Here is a 9,768-nt window from a genome sequence, read left to right on the forward strand (position 1 = left end):
TCTCAGTTTATTCTAACATGGTTAACCAAAGCTTAAGTGACTTAACTGACTTAATAGAGTTAACAGACTTTAACAGAGTTAACATACTTAACAGAATTAATAAACCTAACAGAGTTGATAAACTAAGAGAGTTAATAAACTTAACAGAGTTACTGTGTCAATATTTCAACTTCACAGAACATATGGCGAAATCACTTTTGGTGAAAACACTTCTGATGAAAACACTTCTGATGAAAACACTTTTGATTTAAACACTTCTGACGAAAACACTTCTGGTGAAAACACTTTTGATGAAAACACTTTTGATGAAATCTCCTTCGGCGAAAACACTTTTGGCGAAAACCCTTTGGGTTTTCGTCGTGATAGTGATTTTGTTGGGTAGTGATTTCGTCGAGGTAGGGTTTTCATCACCAACAGTTACACAATCACAGAAACCTTAATCATCAACAGCAACCGTTTCATCACTATCCTTCATCATACAACATTCGTATACATAACATCAAGATCGGTTCACAAGAAACCCTAACCCGATTACCCTGTTTATTATGACATCATAACCCCAAGACTAATTCCATCACAATCCTACAACATACGATTAGCATGAACAAATACAATTCATAAAGATCATGAATAACTGCAAATCACAAGATTCGAAGCATATAGATTCTCAAACTCTAATCATCGACATCATACTATAACAGGCACATAAATATTATAATCAGGTGGTACTAACCGATACGAATGCTTAAGAGCTTCACCGAGAATCAAAGTTGCCGTCACAGAGAAAGGGATATTCTAGGGTTTCTATACGGTCAGTCGTTTCACGAATGAAGCAGTTTTACAAATAAAATACCCACTTAAGTGTACTGGGCCCTTACTGGGCTTTGGCGAAAACTAGGCCAACGAAATCACTGGATTTCGTCGAGTGGCCATGGCGAAAACCCTTCCCGTTTTTGTTGAGCTTAGTGTGGCGAAATCACTTGTGGTTTTCGTCATACACCATGAAATATATTAACATATATATATATATACTATTAATAACAGATTACATATTTCACAAAATCCATATATAGTATTCAACCAATTAACACTGATTAATAATTTACAACAGATAACCGGTGCACATAAGAGAACACAACGAATTAAGAAAACGTAGTTGTGAGGAAAGACCTTGAAAACTCGGGTTGTCACATTATCCCCAACTTGAAAGAAATTTCATCCCGAAATTTAGCATGTGGTTACTGAGGAAGCTAGTTGTGTTGCGTTGTTTCCTGGTTTTCCTGGGGTGTCACAGCTCAGTTTGGATCGGTTCAGTTTGTAAACGAACCGAGCACGAGCAAAGGTCTGCTCAGTTCGGTTCAGATCGGTTGGCTTGATTTATTTGTTAGTTATATATATACATATATATTTGTGTTTGTGTGTGTATCATTTTTAATGAAATGACTAGAGACCAACATTAACAATCTTTGGTCCAAGATCAAAATAAAGCTCATTTAAGTAATTCGAACTGAAATTCAATACCAATTGTCCATTATCCAATACTTAAATGTCCATTTGAGCAATTGGGTCAAAATTTCAAATACTAAAATGTGTAGCGTCATCGATCAGTACTCAAGTCTCAACCCGCTATTTGATTCAGAAGTCTAAGAACATATCAAAAGCCCCCATTGGCCATCGTTATTCGATTTCTCCACCACCACTCGCCAAGACGCCAACTCGTCAGGGTTTTGCTTCAATCGATGCATTCAATTTCAAACTTCCGATAGAACAAAGGTATGTTTCAATCGGTCGACGATTTATCTTCCTGCTTAGTTAATCTCGATAGAACTAATTGAGTGTTTTTGTATTCCTTGTTATTTGTTAAATTTTTACTTGTGTTATATTGGACGAAACATTAGGGACGAAAACTGCACTTTATTCTAACAACTAGCACTCCCATCGTCACTTTCCTTGTTTATTCTGCGATGCTCCATACTCGCTCGACGTGCGTTCGAAAAATTCTTGGATCGAAAGACGCTCGCTCGACTTTGGCTCGGTTGAAAAAACGGTCGGTTCGGTTCAGATCGGTTTGTAAACGAACCGAGCACGAGCAAAGGTCTGATCGGTTCGGTTTGGCTCGTGAACAGCCCTAACCCTAAATATCCTTTACATAGCTTAGAAATAGGCTTTGAGGGGTTCGTTATGCGAAAAAGTGCTTATTTGATCAATAGGGACTAAAAGCGTCAAAAAGTGCATAAGTTTGCATTTACTCGCATATCTTATGTTCTGAACATATCCGGACATCCAAAAAATTTTGTAATCATTAAAATATTTTATTTTAGTGATTGGAATGCAAAAATACTATTCGTCGTGTAATTTGGATCGATTTCTCGTCCGTTTGAGTTTTCATCGTAATTAACCGAATAACGCAACTGTACGACCAAACGAACCGACATCCGTGACATTTTCAAGCATATTTCATGCCCCCATACTTTGACATCATTATTGAGCCTTGAAACCGGGTTAACGAGGCTTAAACATGTCAAAACCAAGTTTTATGCATGCGGGGATCATTTATGACATTTTGAGATTTTTGGGCGCAACAGACCTCTTGCGGGGCGCCACAGACTGATCTGTGCAAAAATTGATTTTCAGCAATCAGCAGCTAATACCTGGGTTTTGGACATGGTTTTCTCACACTAGGGGCTGGTTTTTGAGGTCCCATTGTATTTAAAACCATGTTCCACAAGTGTATCGCTTAGATCATACCTTGATTTACTCAAAAACACTTGTAAAGATCTTGTTAACTCAAGACTTTCTATAAATACCCACCTTGTTCATTCTCATTCCTCACACATTTGATCTAAAATCTGCTCTAAGTTGAAGCTAAGGCTTCATACCTGAGTGTTTTAGTTCAAATCTTCCTAGCTTAGACCCTTTGTAAGCTTCTTTCATGCTTTTTATGCCTTTCAAGCATGAAAGTCAAACAGTGTTTGACTTTCTGCTTTGACCACGAATTGGTCAACACAAAGTTCGTTCGAACTTTGCAACGTGAGTGTAATCACGATGGTTATAGTCCCTTGTGACTATACCTGCTGATTACCACGTCGATTAGTCGAAGTGACGAGTCAAAGTTTCGGTCAAAATACGTGTTTATGCGTGTTTTGCAACGAAGCTATTTTTTGGTATAAAAACACTTTGTTTTGATATCAAACTTGTTTTCTAACTTAGTTAAACATGTTTTAACATGTTTAGCTCGTCACTTCTAGTCTAGTGCTTGTTTAGGGTCATAAGTCAAGCGGTCTTGACAACCGCTTAGACTTTCGAACCCGACCCGTTTGGTCGATCGTTAGGATCCGACCAAGCATATTTTGTGACTATAGTTGTATAGGGAATAACCTTCCGAGGTTATACCTTATGGTCACTTAGTTTAATTAGTTGTATGATAGGTAGTTTATATGCCTTAGGTAAATGACCAAAATGCCTGTTTCATGCATAATTGGATTTTAAGTATATCTAACTTAACTTTTTCACTTAACTGCTTATACAACATATTTAAACATGTTAGGGCATATAATACTTGTCATAGGACTAGTTAGGCGTCTCGAACGCACATTTACGCAAACGAAGCGTTAAAGTAGCGTAAGCTACCTTAATGGGTCGTAACGGGTCGTAAGCACTTAGGATAGGTTCCGATTTAGAATGTAGGCTTTGTTAAACAATATCACATGAGTTCCAATACTCATTTGGTTTACGAGACCTCATTCTATCTGATCTTCCTATTTAGGTGTCGATTTATTAACTAGTGATCCGATTACTAGGTACCACTTGATTTCCTTGGTTTTCCCGAGCTTTGTTAGTTCACTTTAATCAAGGATACTTGCAATTCAAAGTGAGTACATAGTTCCCATATTTTACTGTTTTCAATTGTTTTGGGGTGATTCATATGTGTTAAACAGTTTCAATGCTTTCAACGATGATTTCAAAAACGAATACTATGGTTTATATTAAACATAACGATTTCGATAATGTGAATGAACTTGTTGGACTTATTTACATAACGAATGACATTCATTAGCTTTGGCCGAGCCGACCAGTATTAGGTTATGGTACCATAGGATCTGACAAATCCCGTTATCGGACTGCCACCATGGTTATGTGTGGGGGTTATGTGGGTAACGACTGAACCTGTTAATTATTAACTTACCCTTTGGTGGTTTGTTAATACGAGTTGAATGATGGACAAGTTACGAAGGTTTGAATGTTATAAGCGAGACGACCAAAAGTTAGTTTTCACAAATAAAACGAGAACGATTTGAACGATTGAAAGATTTTGAACGATTGAACGATTTAAACGATTGAAAGATTGAACAATTTGAACAATTTAAACAAGTTAAACGAATTGAACAAACGATTGGTTTTTGGTTTGTGTTTAGATAACAGGACGGGTGTAATGTAATAAAAGCATGGTAAATACGCCGCTAGTACTTCTTATATATAAGGGCTTTTATCATAATACTTTCCGTAGCGTTATTTAGTTCACTTGGATGAATGATTTTCAAACGATACACACAACGATGTTTACTAAACAATATAAACCATACGAGTTATTTACGAGAACGATACACGATGTAGTTTACTGAAACAAATGTTTTGGGTTAAGATTCATGGCAACGAGATTTTATAAACTATAACCAACTTATTTTGAGCTGGTTATTCATATTGCAATACCAAACTCTTTTCAAAACAAGGTTTTCGAATATCTATTAACGAAGTTGTACGAGTTATTTTAACATGTAAACGAGCCATGAATCTGACACTCACACAAAACCTATGTGCTCGCCGACATTTTTATGCTGACCTTATTTTTACATATGTTTCAGGTGGTGTTGAATGATGTTGATTGCGACTAGGATGCATGCTCACTTAGGACTGGACGAGGCCTTAGTGACTAAATAACAAATGATAGACGATGTGGTTGTGTTTTAACTTAATGTCAAGACAATGTTAATGTTTAATATTCTAATAAAACGAAACTTTTGAATCCATGGTTGTGAAACAATAATTCTGTCACTCCACTCCCGACGTTTCCGCCGCGGTTTCGTTGTTCTACGCGGTCGGGGTGTGACAGAAGAGTTGGTATTAGAGCTCATGGTTATAGGGAATTAGGTTATTAGTAATGCTTTGACCTAGACTATAACTTTTCTAGGACCCTAACACAAGAAAACTTGCGTTTAGATTCTAAAACAATATTGTCACCTATCTTTAGGTGATAACCACAACGAGAACACAATAACAAATCCGTTTTGAAAATAATCACCCACCCTTTGGATGATTCATTTTCGGGCTTAATGCCTTCAAAATTTTCAAAATCTCATCAAAATTTGGGTCTAGATAATGTGAACACGTGCAATTTGGAAGGGTGGATGCCTGTATCCTGAGTTTTCTGTCTAAGGCTAGAGTGTTCGTACAAATCCACATAATCGGACCAGTCACTCTTACCTGGGAACTCTTGGGGTGAGTGTCCACTTATAGGCTAATGCAGGTCTTTGCGATACATTATATTGACCTATTTACTTTGATTAGTCACTGTGCGTCGTTTGTTTGTTTGAGGTAACGAACAAATGATCACCTTCCTTGTGTTTTGTCGATGTTTTCAATACCTCTTTTGTTTATCCAATTGTCGATCTCACTCGTTTCTCATGTGTCCTTGTTCTTTTTAGAATATGCCTCCTTGACGAGATGCACAACCTCAAACTAACGCCGAAATCGCAGCCCTTGTCGCTCAGCAAATGGCTGCTGTGATTCCGAACCTAATAACTCAGATTAATCAAGCGAACAACAACAATAAAAACAATGCTCATTGTAGTTTCAAAACGTTTAATTCGGCTAAACCACTAAAGTTTTCTGGGTCACAAGGAGCAACTGCGCTCCTACAATGGTTCGAGAGTCTGGAGAGTACATTTAGACATGTTCAGTGTCCGAATGAACGAAAGCTTGAATTTGCATCCAGTGTTTTCGAGAAGCTTGCTCTTACATGGTGGAACAGTGTGATGCGTGATAGGGGTGCCGATGTGGCAATGGCACAAACTTGGGAAGAGCTTCGAGCTCTCATGATGAAAGAATTCTGCCCCCGTCACGAAATAAGGGCTTTAGAACGAGAATTCGATGATCGAAAACAAGATGGGGGAGAACACCGTGCGTATACGGATCGTTATGAGGAACTGAGTTTGTTGTGTCCTACTATGGTTACCCCATTGGAGAAAGCGATTGAGAGGTATATCGATGGTCTGCCTGATTCTGTGCAAGATATAGTTACTGGTAGTAACCCTACCACTGTTCGTCAGGCAATCGAATTGGCTGCAACTCTGACCGAGTCTCAAGTCAGAAAAGGTAAACTGACCCGCAAGGGTGATAAGAAGCAGTCGACCGATTCCGCTCAAGACAAGGGTAAGGGAAAGAAGAAAGGCGAGTCATCAAGGAGGTCGAGGAAGCGCAAGGCTTCCCAAAACTTTGCTGTCACCAATCAGAATGCTCAGAACCCACCAGCACAACCTCCCGCCAAGAAACAGTATGTCGGTACCGTACCTCACTGCAATAGGTGCAACGGTCATCATGCGACCCAACAGGCTTGTAAACAGTGCACCACTTGTGGTAAACTTGGGCATACGACCAACATCTGTCGATTGGGTCAAAATCAAGCTGAGCAAAATCCAGCACAGATTCAGGGAAATGCTGCTAGATTTCCACCTGGCTCGTGTTATAACGGCGGGGAGATGGGTCACTTCCGAAACGACTGCCCGAAATTGGTGAATGTGACAACCCTCACCAAACCAGGTATCCGTACAAATTAATTAAATTTAATTAATGCTTAATAATTGTGCTTGCTTACAATTGTGGTTAAACTGCTTCTTGATTTCTGATACATACATAGTTATGCATCATACTGTATTACTGTCACTCCATTTATTACACACAAAACTATAGTGACAAACTTGATGCACAAAAGCACAGTTAGCACAATAAACGGATAACCCAGTAAACATGCTGACATTGCCAGCACTAGACAGACACTGTCTCTGAGGCCAGTATGAGCCGGGAATAGATTACTACGCAAGTAGGGAGTGTAGGGAGGTAAGGATTGTAAAACTGCGTCACTAGGTGATAGTTATAGTGACCGGATGTGCCTAAAACATGATTTAATTTCAAAATTCTGCACTTTACACAAAAATTCAGCATTAACATAACTAGTAAAGTGCAAAAACATGGGAAAATAATACTAGACACTTTCCAAAGTGTCGGGAATTTATTGTGTCACTAAAAACACTATAAAAGACACTTTAAATGCTTACTTGACACTTTAACGGATCAATATCCAACCGAACAACCGGACTTTACCCAGAACATAAAAATATTGCCAAAGACATTGTTTATACTTTTCTGAGCTAGTTAGGGTCCCCGAACACCCTAACACCCTTTATATTACATAACACACATAATTACACTAACTAAATCCTTTGGATTTCAACTAACTAGTAAACATATCTTTACAAACCAACCCTTACCCCCCCTCTCATCCGATCGGTCCCCCAAGGGTGGGGACACACCTTCATTTCTTTGATTATTATATTAACATTGTCTAGTATCTTGAGGACATATTACATGTAACATTTGTGCTTGTAATCATTGTGAACAGTTCAATTATCAATAAAACAATGTTATTTTATCCCAATGTTTGTTTGGTTGTGTTTTACATTTTTCATGTTTTAACTTTTGTTCGATTTTAAACTCTACATCGCTTTCTGGAGAGTTATACGCTAACTGGTGCTTAAACGTGCTCAGTTTAATGCGACAAATACTCCGGAACATCAACGTATACTCAACATACCTTAAATAACCCTTACATAACTTAGAAATAAGTTTTGAAGGCTTTGGTATGGCAAAAACAAGTTAATTCGCTTACAGGGACTAAACTTGACAAACTGCGAAAGTATGCCAATTCGAACTATAACGAACATTCCGGAACATGTCCATAAGTTAAACATACCATAAATATCCTTTTCATAGCTTAGAAATAGGCTTTGAGGGGTTTGGTATGCTAAAACAAACTTTTGGATCATTCAGGGGCTAAAAGTGTCAAAAAGTGCACAAGTTTGCACTTTTGCGCATAACTTACGTTCTGAATACATCCGGACATCCAAAAATTTATGTAAGCATCCTTATATTATGCCTTAGTGTATGGCATGAGAAAAATCCATTCGTCGCGCAATTTGGATCGTCTTTCGCGCTTATGTGCATTCCGCCGTAATTAACCGAACATCGCGACTGTACGGCCAAACGAACCGACATCCAGGATATTTTTGAGCACATTTTAAGTTCCCTATACTTTAACATCATTTTAGAGCTTTGAAATGGGGTTAACGGGGCTTAAACGTGTCAAAAATGCATCAAATACCAAGTTTTGGAGTTGCAGGGACCAAAACTGTAAAACTGCCAAACTAGGGGCTTACGGACCGTAAGCCATAAGCCATATGGTCCGTAAGGGGTCCCCAGTACAGCAGATTCATTGAACCCACTTGCAGTTGGCCTTTCGTTCATTCAAAGGGCAATGCCCTTTCAGCCAATCAAGAGCCAAGGGCCATTATTCAGTAACCACAATAATTCGACAAGTGTACGGGTGAGATCGTGGCACGGTATTCGATAAACGATCCCAACGGTTATGCTTTTCCTATAAATACCCCCCCCCATTCTTGCAAAAACCCACAAGAATCTGATCTAAAAAGCTCTAAGTTGAAGTATTGCTTCATACCTGAGTTTCTTTGATCAAGATTAGCTTTCGGGGATCCTTTGTAAGTGTTCCTTCGTTGTTTTATCGCTTTTCGAGTCCGAAAGTCAAACTATGTTTGACTTTTTGCATTGACCAGTTTATGGTCGATGCGAAGTTCGTTGGAACTTCATAACGTGATTGTGATCACGATGGTTATAGCCCGTAGTGGCTATACCTACTAATTTCCACGTTATCTAGGCTCAGTGACGAGTCGTAGTTTCGGCCAAAATGTGCATTCTTGCATATTTTGTAACCAAACTACTCGTGAGCATCAAAGCTGTTTGTTTTGAGGCCAAACCTGTTTTCTAAACTTAGTTAAGCATCTTCTAACATGCTTAGCTCGTCACTTTTAGTTTAGTGCATATATAGGGTCGTAAGTTAAGCGATCTAAACCGTCGCTTATACTTTCGAACCCGACCCATTTGGTCGATCATTAGGATCCGACCAAACACATTAGGTGACCATAGCTATAACCTTCCAAGGTTATGCCTTGTGGTCACGATGTTAGGCGTTCCAAACGCGTTCTACGCGAACGACGCGTTAAGGTAGCATAAGCTACCTAAACGGGTCGTGATGGGTCGCAAGCACTTAGGTTAGGTTTCATTTTAGTATGTAGGCTTTGTTAAACCATATTACACGAGTCTCCATACTCGTTTGGTTTACGAACCCGCATACTATCCGATCCTTCCGATTTTGGTCCGGTATATTAATATAGCTACCTATTAGGTGCCGTTTGATATTCCGTGATCTCTAGCATTATCTGGTTATTATACAAGAGCTCCAAAGCAATCTCAGGTGAGTACATTGAACCTCTCTTTTACTGTTTTCCAAACTGTTTTGGGGTGAAACACATGTGCCTATCTGTTACATTCATGCTTTCCATGTTTTCACATCATATGCCTGCTATGTTGTTAGTACATTATAGTACACGATTTCATTACATTTCATGCTATGTATGCCCA

The sequence above is a fragment of the Helianthus annuus genome, chromosome 6, assembly GCF_002127325.2.
Source record: "Helianthus annuus cultivar XRQ/B chromosome 6, HanXRQr2.0-SUNRISE, whole genome shotgun sequence".
Taxonomy (NCBI): Eukaryota; Viridiplantae; Streptophyta; class Magnoliopsida; order Asterales; family Asteraceae; genus Helianthus; species Helianthus annuus.